Source organism: Eucalyptus grandis, chromosome 4 (assembly GCF_016545825.1).
Source record: "Eucalyptus grandis isolate ANBG69807.140 chromosome 4, ASM1654582v1, whole genome shotgun sequence".
NCBI lineage: Eukaryota > Viridiplantae > Streptophyta > Magnoliopsida > Myrtales > Myrtaceae > Eucalyptus > Eucalyptus grandis.
Genome location: NC_052615.1, coordinates 22,810,876 through 22,826,391, shown reverse-complemented (window position 1 = coordinate 22,826,391; position 15,516 = coordinate 22,810,876). Strand labels below are relative to the sequence as shown.

The window sequence follows — 15,516 nt, the reverse complement described above, 5'->3', positions numbered from 1 at the left end:
AGCGCTGAGAATCCTAATAAATGGCTAGAATTCTTGAGGACATTTTGTCTTCACTGAGATCATAAACTCGTGTCTAGAAGTCTTAAGCACATTCTATCTTCTCCATCCAAAAGAATGTATAAGAGACTTTCTGGACATTGCCACTGCTTCTCCTCTAGCAAAGAAGTTCATTGAGGATTGGCCTTCTGTCAACGGGTGAAGGCCCGACAGAGCAATCGAACACTGTCAGCCTGACGGAGCCATTATAGGCTCAGTCCTGCTAACATTGCTCCAGTAAGCTTTTCCCCTCATTGAACTTCTTTTCTAGCGGAGAGGTAATGGCAATATCCAAGAAGTCTCCTACACGTTTTTTTCAGATGGAGAGGATGGAATGTCCTCGAGACTTCTTTTAGACACCAGAGCTTATGGCCTTCAAATGAAGAACATCATGTTCTCTACATCAGCGTGTAGCTTGCAAAATTGGTCTTCATTTGAACCAATAGATGGGAACGATGATGATGCCATTGAGGAGGATGAATACGCCATCGAACTTGGAAAATGCTCCATCACCGCTTCGTGATACAACCTTCCTCTGTAGGTGGCAAGATCAGCATAGTACAGAGGCGTGACTAGAGACACTGGTTTGGCACATCGAGCAAAGGTAAAGCATAAACAATAAATCAACTTCTCCAGGTCGTTAGAGCTAAACTTGTGTTCGTCCCAGAGGACATGATAATGGGTGGGCTTGCTCGTCCCGAGACCGCCATAGTGGCCGCACAGATAGAAGTCAAATTCAAAAGGATGCATAACTGTTGGGTCCATGACTGTCCTTGGTGGCATGTTCCCCGTGGGACCCCCATCGATGTCTCTCTCTAGGAAAAGACGAGTTTGGTGGCGCTCCTGCGCCACAACGATCGTGATGGTTGGCCTGTAATCTTTCTCACGAAAAGCCTTCTTCAAATCTTGCAATTCTTCGTTCAAAACCATATTGAATTGGCTTTCACTCACACCACCACAGAACAATACAAGTTTCCCCGGCCTAACTCGATTCAAACGGGCATATGTCTCGATGAGCTCAAGACACATCTCCCCGATGTTGACAATTTTCTCTTGTTGGTGGAGCTATGGTCGCACCCTCATAATATAGCGATTGGCAGTAGGCCAGTTGACAACACCAAGTGTTAGGGAAATCTCTTATAATATTTTGAAGATGACAAAATAAATCAAAGGCTACTAATGTGTTTAATGATTGAGTAATAGACTATGCAGATTATAGAATATGTAAAGGATATTGTCAAAGTCTATACTTGGAAGAACCAAATGATAGACTTTATGCTAAAGCTGAACTTATTTAGACTGTGTCCAGACCTTAATGCTAAATATGTTCAGAAACAGAATATGTTTAGACTCACGTCCAGGTTGTAAAGTTTACTTCAGACGGAAGACACTCAGACTTTACTTCAGACGGAAGACACTTAGACTTTACTTTCGATAGAACGCTCTAAGACTTTACATACAGAACGAGACACAAGTCCAGAATGTGACAAGGTCCAAAACGAGACACAAGTTCATAACATAGCAGATTTAGAACGAGGCATGTTCAGAACGAACCAACTTGACAGAACGTAACACAAGTTTCAAACATATAACGGCTAGTGATCTAGTTTGGATCCTACATCAAGATAAATTTGATTGACTCAATCTAATTGATTAACAATTGGATCTTGAAGACACAAACTTTCTAAACAAAGAAGCTCTATTTATGAAAACCAAGATTCTGTTTGTATGGGCGATCAAAATCAACTTGGGATTTTGCTTCTGTTACTCAACAGCTACTAAATCTTCTAGATACAGATCTGTCCAATGGGTAGATTGGAAGACAATCCTTTAGATATTGTCCAACGGCTAGTTTGGAAGTGGAGGAGTATTTAAGAAGACCAAGGACCGAAGAGCAAGTAAGAAACGGAGCGTAGAATTTATAATTCCAAAGTCTAAGCAACCTTCGATCATACACTTGTCTTTGGAGAGCTTAAACATTTGTGATCATGAGAGAAATACCAAAAGAGTGACTTAGTGAGATAGTGTGATCTACCACTAAGTGTTTGCACTCAAAGTTGTAATCTCTTGTTGATCACATAGTGGAATCCAACGAGAAGACCGTTAGCGTAGGAGAGTGGACGTAGGTTTGATCTAAGCCGAACCACTATAAATTTCGTGTCCAACATTCTCTTCCCTAAACTCCTTTATTTTATTTACTTCGATATATTTATGTGCTTTGAAATAGTTGTTAAAGTCTGAATTCTTCTACAAAGTCTGTAGTTCATCAAACTCAGTTTAAAAGTAAAGTATTTTTACTACATTTTCGTTCAAGCTGTTTTGACACCTATTCACCCCCTCTAGGTATTTATACTAGCCCTTTCAATTGGTATCAGAGCATGTGTACTTATTTTATTGAAGTATTTTTACTTCAAGCTAAAGATCTTCTATGGCTAGTATCTTGGCTCCACGATTGGTTGAAAGAGAAAGCAACACCAGACCTCCATATTTTGATGGAAAGGAATACAACATTTGGAAAAACAAAATGAAAGCATTCCTAAGATCCAGAGATCCCTTACAATAGGATGTTGTGGAAAAATGAATTAATCTCACTACTGTGTCTACATCAAATAACATTGGCAAAGACAAAGAAACCAAACCCCCTGCTCCTATGTCTTAGATGGAGATATCCAAAAGAAAAGCTCTTAATGCAAAAGCCATTTATTCTTTATATTGTGCATTGTCTGCTACTGAATATAACATAATTTCTTCATGTGAAACATCTAAGGAAATCTGGGATAGGCTTCACGTCACCTATGAAGGGACTAACCGTGTGAAGGAAACAAAGATAAACATTCTGCTTGGTCAATATGGATCCTTCAAGATGAAGCTAGAAGAGTCAATTGGAGATACGTTTATTCATTTTATAGAAATTGTAAATGGTTTAGCATATCAAGGACAACCAATTTCTGCTCCAATGAAGGTCAACAAACTTTTGTGAGACTCAAAGGATTATGTCACTTTCCGTTGATGAACTTATTGGCATTCTTCAATCCTACGAAGTGGAACAAATCAACGACGAAGATCCCGAAGGTAAGAAATCCATCACTTTAAAATCTAACGCTAATTCTGATGATACAGACTCAAAAAATGATATGGACGATGAAGAACTTGCTTTTATGATCAAGAAATTCAAAAAGTTGAATAGAAAAGGAAAGAAATTCAGTGGAAGAAGACAATACAAGTAGAATGGGCAGAAAAGGACCATGAAAGAAGATGATGAGCAAGGAAATATATGTTTGATGGCACATTCAGACTTAGACTCAAATTTGGAATCATAATCAAACTTGGAATCCGATGAGGAAATCGAGGTAAGCCATTCAAAAATTCCTATTAAAGTTTCAAAATATATAAATCAGCTTTGCTTAAATCTCAAATCTTCTCTTAAAATAATCTCCGAACTTAGAAAGAAGAATTCATGGCTTAGGCAACAGAATCTTTCTTGAAAAGAAAAGTTTGAAATTTTACAAAAAGATTTTCTATAAACAAAAGAAAGTCGAGATTTACTTATCAAAGAAAATGATCCTTTAAAGAAAGAATTTTCAAATATTTCGACAAAATTTTTAAAGGGTTCAAAACATTAGAGCATATCATTTCCATACAAGTACCTTACTATAACAAGTCGGGACTTGGCTTCAATAAGGAAAGTAATTAGCTAATAGATTTTCCTAAAGTCAATGAGAGACTTAGACAAAGACCTCCCTAGACTTGCGTACAAGAAACATTTTCAAAAGATTTTTACAAAACTTGTTGGTTGAAATGCCCTTAAGTGTTGAAATTGTGGAGACTCAAAACACTTTGAGAAAGAATGTCCTAAGGTCTGGAGACCTATCAAGAAAGATTTGGTAAAAACAACATACTCTACTAACTCTTAAGGACCCAAGAAAATATGGGTACCAAAGAAAAAGTGAGTTGTTTTTGCAGGAAATAAAGGAAAAGATGAAAGATAATTTGGTAAGGAATGTGTATATTTTTAATTTGGTTTGAGGACATAATTTTAAAATTCTCATTATATTCTCTTCATAACTTGATTGATTTAGATTTTATAATGATCATATTCTTTAATTGGTTAGATTGAATGAAGAATCACGTTTTTTTTTTTTTTAATTCATGAGTTGCGATTTGATTTAATACGTGTGATTTGGTTTGATTTTATGCTCTCTATTTTTTTCATATTTTGTAAAGTAATAATCTGTTTTACGTGATATTAATTTATTATGCAAAATATTTTTTCGTAGATACTTAAGGATTTTATCGTGCTTTGACTAAGTGAGAATTTCTTTTTCAAGATATTATTGTGCAAGATATTCTCCCTTAAATACTTTGTTATGATGAGTTAAGAAAGAATATTTGATTATTTATGGAGATTTTATATTTTGCTCTAACGTCAAGGAATGATCCAAATTGATGGATACCAAAAAGGAAATGAGTTCATTGCAGGAAATTCTATAAGGGAATAATGATTGCAAATCTACGCAAATTTTGGTGCAATCAAAAAGGCTCAAAGATTCTTTTCCTTGTGCAAAGTTTTCACAAATATTGTCATGATGACAAGGGGAAAAGTGAATCCAAAAGAAATGGAAAGATTCGTGATCAAACTCAAAAAGGCAACAAATTGATAGGGAGCGTTGTTCAATTATGGAAAAATCTTTTTAAATTGATCATGATCTTAATTATTATTTAAGGAAGGAAAAGGTAATGTGTTAGAACTTATTAAGTTCTACAAAATATGGTTAGTGCATCTTTTATTACCTTTTATCATTACATATCTCTTATTTACATTATCGTTTTATTATTACCAAAATGGGTAAGTGAATAATGCATCCATGATTTTTATATATTTGCTGATGTATATGATCGAAGTGAGCCATATTGCATATCTTTGATATTCAATTTACTTTGTAAAAGCTGATTTTTTTTTTTTTAAATTGTGTTTCTTGCAAGATATTTTTTTATCACTTTATATTCTCTACATGATACTTTTTATCACTTTTTGATTATGACAAAAGGGGGGAGAGAATACAAATATGCATATGTGTTGATTGGTTGATATTATTTATTGCATAATGTTGAGCTGCGATTATTTTTCTATATATTGTTATGCTCAATCTATTTGCTAGCTTCCGCTATTTTTTATTTGAATAACATTATTATTTAAGATTGCATTGATTTATTAATATTTTCAAAAGTGTGATTATACATGCATATTCAAATATTGTTTTGTTATCATCAAAAATGGAGAAAGTGTTAGGGAAATCTCTTATGATGTTTTCAAGATAACAAAATAAATCAAAGGCTACTAACGTGTTGAATGGTTGAATAATAGAATACGCAGATTATAGAATATGTAAAGGATATTGTCAAAGTCTATACTTGAAAAAATCAGAAGATAGACTCTATGCTGAAACTGAACTTATTCAGACTGTATCTAGACATTAATGTTAAATATGTTCAAAAGTAGAATATGTTCAAACTCATGTACAGGTTGTAAAGTCTACTTCAAACGGAAAATACTCAAATTCTACTTCAGACGAAAGATACTCAAACTTTACTTTTGACAGAACACTCTTAGACTTTACATACAAAACGAGACACGAGTCCAAAACGTGACAATGTCCAAAACAAGACACAAGTTCAGAACGTGGCAGATTCAAAACGAGGTATGTTCAAAATGTAATACAAACCCTAAACATATAACAGCTAGTGATCTAGTTTGGATCATATATCAAGATAGATTTGATTAACTTAATCTAATTGATTAACAATTGGATCTTGAAGACAAGAACTTTCTAAACGAAGAAACTCTACTTATGAAAACCAAAATTTTGTTTGTATGGGCGATCAAAATCAACTTGGGATTCTGCTTCTATCACTCAATGGCTACTAAATCTTCTAAATACAGATCTGTCCAATGGGTAGATTGGAAGACGATCCTCTAGATACTGTCCAACGACTAATTTGGAAGTTGAGGAGTATTTAAGAAGACCAAGGACCGAAGAGCAAATAAGAGACGGAGCGTAAAATTTATAATTCCAAAGTTTAAGCGACATTCGATCATACACTTGTCTTTAGTGAGTTTAAACGTTTGTGATCGTGATAGAAATACCAAAAGAGTGACTTAATGAAATAGTGTGATCTACCACTGAGTATTTGCACTCAAAGTTGTAATCTCTTGTTAATCGCATAGTGGAATCCAGCCAAAATGTTATTATCGTGGGGGAGTGAGTGTAGGTTTGATCTAAGCTGAACCATTATAAATTTTGTGTCCAACGTTCTCTTCCCGAAACTCCTTCATTTTCTTTATTGCGATGTATTTATGTGCTTTGAAATAGTTGTTAAAGTCTGAATTCTTCTGCAAAGTCTGTAGTTCATTAGACTCAATTTAAAAGTAAAGTATTTTTATTGCATTTTTGTAAAAGCTGTTTTCATACTTATTCACTCTCTCCAAGTATTTATACTAGCCCTTTCACCAAGAATGGCAGCAAATGACGGACTTCTTGTGTTGCGGGATGCAGGATGGTTGACATTGGCACCAAGGAACATCACATGCCCCTCGCCGTCGATACGCGCGAATCGATTGAATAACTCCACATTGCTGCCCCCAAGCTTAGCATTGATCTTGAGGGCCAAATTAGTGAGATACTAATCGTTCACTTTGTTGGCTTGCATGGATAGGCAACACTGAGTAACTAACCCAACTCGTGTCTCACAAATCCATTTGAGGTTCTTGTAGCCGATGTCCCTTCTATACATGATGCAAAGAAGGAATTGAGGACGCCGTCTCCCAACTCTGCAAGCACGGTCATTGGCATCCTCTAGCAGCTCGGTCAATCTAGCCGCATTGGAGAACAAGCTCATTGTGGCATCTTGATAAAAGAGCAGTTCTTCCATGCGAATCCCCAAGTTTCTGCATCGGCTTATAAGCTTTGGGATGAACAGCTTATAGTTTAAGCCGATTCCGGTCCAACGTGCTGAAATCAACGTTGACCCATCTTTTGATTGGCTTCCCATCTATGACCGATTTCCCCATTAGATTCCAATGGCATCTCTCTATCAACTTCTATCTTGATCACCTTGCCATTCAAAGTTGCAAGGCTTAGCTCAGGAGGTCCGATGACATGTCCTGCCACTTTCGTCATGTTCACGTCGACTTTGATTCCAAAGTTTTGGCTGACGTCTCTGCAGCAAGGTAAGGAACATTTAAAGAAAAAACAAACGACAAAATCAAAGACAAAAAAGAAAGTCATATTAGTCTGGTGCTTACTGCTATACACTCTTATACCATGTTTGTCGATCAAATGCTATTTAAATCAAATAGTCTATGCCTTTTTATGAGACCATTTCACCAACAAAGATAGAATCCCCAATAATATGTTGTCTATTTGAACACATTCCTTAAGACAGTATAATTGAAAATGCATATCACCTGCACATAGCACCAGTATTGCCCCGCGCAAGGTCCGTGTTCAACCTTATCGTGTCGCAAATGTACTTCTTTCTGATATGCGGTGGAGGCAAGGAGAGTTTCTTCAGCATGAAGGCAGCGTCTCTCTCCAAATTCTCCTTTGGATAGCTCTGCCCCTCGACCAACAAGCAGAACTCCATCGGCATGAAATTTTTCTTGTTGTTCTTGCTGAAATCCAGGCAAGGAATGTCCTTGTACTTAATCTCAATTTTATACTTCTCCCAGAAGTAGTTCACCAGGTTGATCTTCTTCATCTTGCCCTCGGAGTTCTCGCAGCTGGAAGATATCGAGCGTGTGGTGTCATTGGTCAACCCAACCACCATATATTTCTGTTTGGTCCTGCGGTGGGCCACAGTGACCTTCACCCCCTCCAACACCTGCTCGACTTCCCTCCTATACCGTGGAAACTGGTTGATGCTGAACCCACGTATGTTCTCCTTGAGGAAATCAATAACTGGCATCCTCTTTCGGAAGGCCATGACCGAGTAATCGAGAGACAACGCGAGGCCCTGGGAGGTCAAGTTCAAGCTGTGTTGGAATCCCCTGAACGCTGCGACGCCACACTTGAGGTCATCTTCCTCATGATACTCGAGAGGATAGAAGTGCCGGCCAACCGAGATCATGTGCCTGACGGGTTCTCCTTCATCACCACATCCATGTCTTACAATATGTCACGCGGGATGGACAGCAAGTTCCCAGCCAAGTAGTCCTTTAACTCATAGAGATTGAGCTCGTTCACGGGGTGATGGTGCATCGGAATGAGGAGTCCTCGTTGTCTTCCCCGGAAAATATTTTCTTGTCGTACGCGCCGCCAGGCAGTGGGATTGCACTAAAGATTGTTCTTCTCACCATCATAAGCGGTCATGGATAAAAAATTTCCTACGATTGTCAGAGTAACATCTCCTTGGTTTGAGATAAAGCGGCTTTTGATAGCCTCACAGGATGGCTGTGCGTCGCCGGCATCTCAGGCTTGATGTCAACATTGTAGTGCCCTATTAATGGTTTCAGAATTGAATGTGATGGGAAAGTTGTTGACAAGAAGCCTGACGTGCCGAGCAGCCAGTGTGCCACCTTTGTCAGGGCGTCTAATGGGGTAAATCTCATCCCATTTCTTGGGGAAACCAGGTTAAACTCGGGTGCTTGGTTAAACTCTGGCTGTACAGCGAGAGTCCTGAAATCTGTAAAGAACATAAAAAATACATCAATCGATGCTGCACATTAGGTTCAGCCACTTTGTCAGAAACACCACGCGGTTACACTCACTATTTTTTTTTATACTTTTATAGTACTTAGGGTTGTAGAACCCAAAAAAAAAAGTGAAAGTAAAACATCAGCAGCTATGCATCATTGTGTAGATTAGCATCCAGAAAAAGACAATGAAACCCATGACTCCTTTTTTAATGGCTACGACTTCTGAACATTTAACTATTAAAACACCGGTGAAGATTTAAATGCAGCGGTCCTGCACCTGATCGGGAGAAAAAGCTAAATCAAAATTGTATGTGTTGAACATGATAAGTAATTTATGAATTGAATAGAAAATGACATGATTCATATGCAAAGATCCTTCTGGTATAAACAAACTGAAAGAAACTTGCAAAAAAAAAGCGTTTCTAATGTCACTCTGAAAATGCAATAAAAACTTAAGCTTCCGGCCATTTTGACCACTCCTCCTCCCAAATCAAATCAAATCAATCAATATTCAATCAGGTATGGCACTGTGAGGGCAATGTCGAAGAGACAATATTATACGTACCAGATCTGGATAGAGTGAGGCATCATATCCAAGATGACGAGTGTCAGTATCAATAGGTGATCGACTCCTCTCTCTACGAGGAGATTTTTGGAAAGTGCTTCCCCCCTCTCCATGACCACCCCTTGGACGTCGGTGGTCTAGTTCACAGTCATGGTGGTGACGACACCGATCTCTATTCCAGTTTCTCTCTTCCCTCCTGTGATACCTATCATGTTCTCTCCATCAGCTTCCACGTCTATCCATGACTATTCGATTTGAGGATGGAATGCTTTTACGACTAAGGAGACGCGACTGTATGTCGGGAGTGAAAAGAGAGGGAGGTGAAGAAAGGCAAGTGATGTGCAACAAGAAACGTTAAACCAGTACAAAAGAGAGAGGTCTCCGATGCTAAGAATTTTAGCGGCGGTGCGAGCAGGAGAGGTTGAGCGGCTTTAAAGAAACGGGCCAAGACGATTACAGAATAAGGGATGAGTATCTTGGCGTGCTTTTTGTTAAATCTCGAAGATCTTGAGGATGGAATGCTTTTATGACTAGAGACACGGAAATGTTGTGATTACGTTGTCTATTAATAGATCATCCAAAACAGGACAAGTACATTTATTGGAGATATCCAGATTGAGGCCCCAAAGAATGGAAAGAAGGATCCAGGACCAAAAACAATAGAGAAGATAGAGAGAGAGAGAGATGGGATGAATCTACCGAACAGAGAGAAACAGGGGATGTCTCATAAAAGACATACTAAGGATGGACGTTTTCTTTGGATTTTCTTTCCTTCCTTTCGGGAAGATACCTTGCCTTCTTATGTCATTCCTTGTTTGGTTGAGAGGAACAGGAAATTTTGAAATAAAACAGAAAGTAATCTGAATAAAAGACAAGAAATTAGTAGTCTAATTAATCTCCGATTCATCATATTTGGTAACGCCTCGAAATAGAATGTAAGATCTAGGATATGATTGCCAGTTACTATAATTCTAAGTCGATGTATAAACATATCGAAAATAAAATTATCATATCGAATTTTCTATTATATGAAAACATACACGGGGAAGCGTTGGTTATTGGTTTATTTATGGAGTTGTCATGATTGTTAGATGCGATTAATTCGTTCTTATCCATCATACTAATTTTCATGACTTTTTCTCTGCTGTTAAGGAAAGTAATTTCCAAAACAGATCTCTCCTAAGTCGGGAAAAATGCCAAAAAGTCTTAAACCTTTGGTTAAAGTGTCAATTTAGTTCTAAACATTTTTTGGTGCCGATTTAGTCCTAAACATTTTTCCGTTGTGCTAATTCAGTCATTTCCGGCCAATTTTGGCCGGATTTTTGCTCACTGGACGCCGACCGGCTAACGTGGACAATTTTTAATAATATTTTAATATTTTTGATTTTTTTTTTCTTCTCCTTTTCTTCCTCCAACCGGTCGCCGGACCTCAACAACCGGCCAAAGGTGACGGCCAGTAAGGTCGCCCACCTCGCCAGTAGTTGCGAGGCCGCCCTCAAGGCCTGGGCAACGACGAAGAAGAAGACTCCACCGCCAATTCTTACTTCCCTAGATAATCGGCGACCGATGGCTTCAAATCAAGCCAGCCTCCTCCTCTAGAAGCAGCTCCGAGGTCCGATTCTCAATGAAATCCCTCCTGGTTCCCAACTCACTACAGGGTGTCGGGAGGGCCGATTATGGAGACGCTCCACTCGAACACGTTGGTTTCATCCACCAACCCCGCGGAGAACCCATCCACCGGGTTCCTACAAAGATCTGCAGCCACCGATCACAGACACCCACGCGATCACTGGTGGCGAAAAATGAAGAAACGCACCAAAACCCTAGAATAAAAGGATGAAATCAGGAGGGAATTCATCGAGAATCGAACCAGATGCGGCAAGGGCAAGCCTCGCCGCCCACCTGAGGGAGCCCTTGCGGCCACCGGCGAGGTGGCCAGTGAGGTCAACCTCGACCTCGCCAGCCGTCACCTCTGGCCAATCGCCGAGATCCAGCAACCGACTAGAGGAAGAAGAGGAAAAGAAAAAAATATATATATATATATATATTAAAACATTAAAATATTATTAAAATTTATCCACGTCGGCGCCGATGTTGTGTCACATTTGGGCGTCCAATCAGCAAATCCGGCAAAAATTGGCCGAAAAGAATTAAATTGGTACAACGTAAAAAGGTTTATGACTTTTTGGCATTTTTCCCCACCTAAGTCTATTTCCAAATTAGAATTTTTATTATCAAATGATCCTAAATAAACTAGTCTTCACCATTTTCATGCTCATCACTTGTACCTCTCTCGCAAAATTATTGAACTTTCTAACATTTTGCAAAGTCTTCCATTATATAATTAATTTATCATAAATAATCGAAACGTGAGGAGCATGTTGCATAATCAATAATTAATTTTTAATTTATTGATTGGTTACTCCACAAATTTGATCTCTCTCTGAGTTTGAATTAAAATAATAAAAAATATTCTGAATTGCATTATAGTTATCTAACCTATTCTGAATATTTTTCAGAAGTATGATGACACAAATCAGTTTAATTTAAATTGACTCGAATTAACATATTCCATTAATAAAGTAAATTTCATAATTAGAAGTGTGGAATTCATTTCTTATTATGTTTAAATTTATAAATGGATGACAACAAAAAGATATGACGTTTAATTACAGAGGGAAAGAAACCATATATATTGAAGGTTAATATATGAATTAGTGTTCATAGAATATATACTAATGATATATCAGGGAGTTAATAATATAAATTAGTGTTCAGGCAAGTTAAGTAGAATATGAGAACTAAATAACTAATGATATATCTTTTTAATAAAAGAAACCTTGTATAATTTTAAGTATGACTTTATTTTCATTTGAAAGAAAATTTTATGGTGAAAATTTATCACGGAAGAGAGTGTTCATCAATAATGACAATAGTACAAAACATTTATAAATGAAAACAACGGTGAACCTTTATTTCTTGATAAATCTACATTACTAACTTGTTGACATTAAATTTTGGCAACCCATTTAGGTATTCATTTCATAGAAAATTTTGAGATCGATTCCGACCCCTCAACAATAATATTAGTTAACTTGCATCTAGATATAAGAAGTATTTACATTAACAGCATTAAGTCCACCTAAATTGTATTTGAACTCGAGTTAAAAGGACTGATAGAAGGGGATTCTGAGTTTAATCATATCCGGTCAAGCCTATGGCCAAAAATATCCCATGCATGTCAAGCGACAAGAATCGAGGAAATCAAGGCCACACGCAATAAAAAATCTTCAGCATTGCTAATATAGTTCCCATGCATAATATATTCACCAATATTTCGTTCTAGAGAAAATCACAAGACTGGAAGGAAACCAAGAATTATATTCGGTCACAACCTGGAAGCAGAAGTTGGAAGTAATAAAGAAAAGGATGGTATATTTGAGGCATCCACAGGAGGATACAGGATGCCGTCCCTTTTCTCGAGAGTCCAAGGTATCCCACCCGTCAGAAGAGACTTATATCAGACAAAGGGGAGCTCTCCTTTTCCTGGGAACACGACACGGAAAAAGCACCCTGTTGTTTTTTTCTTATGGTGATTTCCGCTATGATAAAAAAAAATAGAAAAACGAAACAAACCAACGAAAAACCGAAAACATATTGCTCAGTCAATACTCTGCCTACAATTCTTTTTTATGGTTCATGCTATAAAAAAAAAATAGAAATATATGATATAAAGTTTGGCCGGTTCCACAAGTTTGGTCCTGTTAGTACAATTCCTCCTTTGGAACTAAGAACTAGACCTAGCAAAAGCCATTCAAAATCAGTCGGTCCAATCCTTTAGAATTAGCCTTTTTTTTTAACAACATGGGGGGAGGGGAAGGGGTGTGACAAAGCACACTTGAAAAGCATTGTATCGATGCACTCCCTACTTTCTACATGAAGAAAATGCTAAATTTACCAGTGCCTTGATACTCAATTTTTTGGGGGATCTAAGAAAATACTTTTCTCATTCTTTATAATTTTTTCAAGTTTTAGGCTTTCTTACATTTTTTATTTTATTTATTAACATCTTTTCTATTTGGTTAATTTACTTTTTAAATTTTATGTATGATTATGTTTAAGTAACGTATTCACATAAAGAGTCTAAAGTAGGTTATATGGGTGACTACGACATTTGATAAGTTAAATATGAATGTGTTATCGTAATATGAATGGGTTTATGTCTGAGGAGGTCAGGAAGAACATGAACATATGCTCCTTAACGTATGCTGTAGCAGACAATTTTGTTTTAGAAGTCTACCATCCGTTCTCACTCTGTGTGTGTCTGTGTGGAGAAGGGGGAAGGGGTAATCAGCCATCGGAGGACTTGACGGCGTGAATCTTGAGGAGCAAGACAAGTGTCACGGGCCTAGAAATGGGCAACCCGAGAGGTTCCCCAAGGTCGACCCCAACTCGCCCGTGGACTTCCCGCTGTCAATCGGATTCCCACCGAGCCTTCTCCCGAACATTGCAAGGGCAAGAACCACCGTCATTAAGTCATACTACGGGAGTCTCTGTTCCCTTTATTTATGTCGGTAGTTGGTAGACGACATTATGTCGGTAGTTGAGGCGGTGCGATCTCGTCCGCCGATAGCATTCTAGATCAAAGGTTGTAATCCGAGGCCCTCAACTATAAAAGGGGTGTCCTCCTTCATTTGTAAGCATCCACTACTTCCGCAATACAAAGCAAGTCTTCTATCCGTGAGCTCTTCTCTCTAGATCCTTTCTCTCTCTACGATCCGGGTAAGGCGAGCGAGTGAGCGTTCGACCGTGTAAGGCTTGGCTTAGGCGCTTTGGCGATCCATTCCGATCCTAGAGTGCCCGAGTCGCCGCGCGGTCATGATCCCAATCGATCGGCCCGTGACAAGTGGTATCAGAGCTAAAGAGAGATCCGTTCGAGAGATTGAAGAGCACCAACTGTTTGAAAGAATGTCGAGCCATGATGCGGCTATAGTTGGAGAGACTGTGCCTGGCATAGACACGCGCAGCAAGACAAAGAAAAGAGATCACTCGGTGGATGCTGCGGCTACGTTCGATGAGAAGATCGGGAAGGTTCGGAGTGCTGTGCTCGAACTCATGGAAGGTCTTGACGACGTGCGGGACCGGATCATGGAGGTTGAGGGCTCGCTCCGTGAAGACTTCACGACCGGCATCAACCAAGCCACGGCTCCACTATTCGACAAGGACGAAGCTCGAAGCATCGATCGATGGTTTGAACGAGCGCGTCCAAATAATCGAGGAGGTAAGCCCGTGTAGGGAAGAGGTCGAAGCCATGAAGGCGGAGATCCGAGAGCTCAAGACCGAGCTCGCCTTATGCAAACTTAGCATCACGAATGGTGCGGTGCCTCGCTCAAACGGTGACCAAGATTGAGGTCCCGAAGCCAAAGGAGTTCAAAGGCAACCGCTCCGCCTAAAGAGGTGGACAACTTCGTGTGGAGCATGGAGCAAGATTCGGCGCCGTCAACATAAACGATGAGTCGATCAAGGTACGAACCGCTTCCATGTTCCTGTCTGATACGGCAATGCTATGGTGGCGTAATAGGTGCGATGAGATTCGACGAGGCGCTGATCCCGTGTGCACATGGGACGACTTCGTGCGAGAGTTCCGAGACTACTTCTTCCCCGAGTTCGCTCAACAAGAAGCCCGAAGCAAGCTCCATCGCCTCGAGCAAAGAGGTACGGTCCGAGAGTACGTGAAGGAGTTCACGGAGCTCAAACTCTAGATTCGCAACCCGAGCGAAGAGGAGGCTTTGAGCGTTCATGGATGGACTCAAGCCATGGGCACAACTTGAGCTGAAACGGCGGGACGTGAGTAGTCTTGTGCGTGCGCCGAGCATGGCCGAGTCACTCGTCGACCTCACCGAGTTGAACCGAGAAACAACCGAGCAAGAGGCGGAGGTCGGATCGACCCGAAGACGACACGAGAGGCACTCCCGAGGTGCGCCCGATCAAAACATCTCGAGCCAAACCGTGGGAGAAGGGACCTCTAAGCCGTCCTTCCAAAGAGGTCGACCACCGATCGACTACGCGAGTAAGTTCGATCAACCTCCGCCCTCTCCTTGCTTTATTTGCAAAGGTCCGCACTGGACCCAAAAGTGCCCACAAAGGGGCCGTGTCAACGCCCTCCTTGCCATCAAGGAAGAAAAGGAGGAGCCCAAAGAAGACAAGCGGCAGATCCGGA

At 39.5% G+C, this 15,516-nt stretch overlaps 1 pseudogene; it reads right to left on the bottom strand.

The window, feature by feature from the left end:
* Positions 1-411: 411 nt before the first annotated feature.
* Positions 412-13,828, bottom strand: LOC104442830 (annotated as a pseudogene).
* Between the last annotated feature and the right edge of the window lie 1,688 nt (positions 13,829-15,516).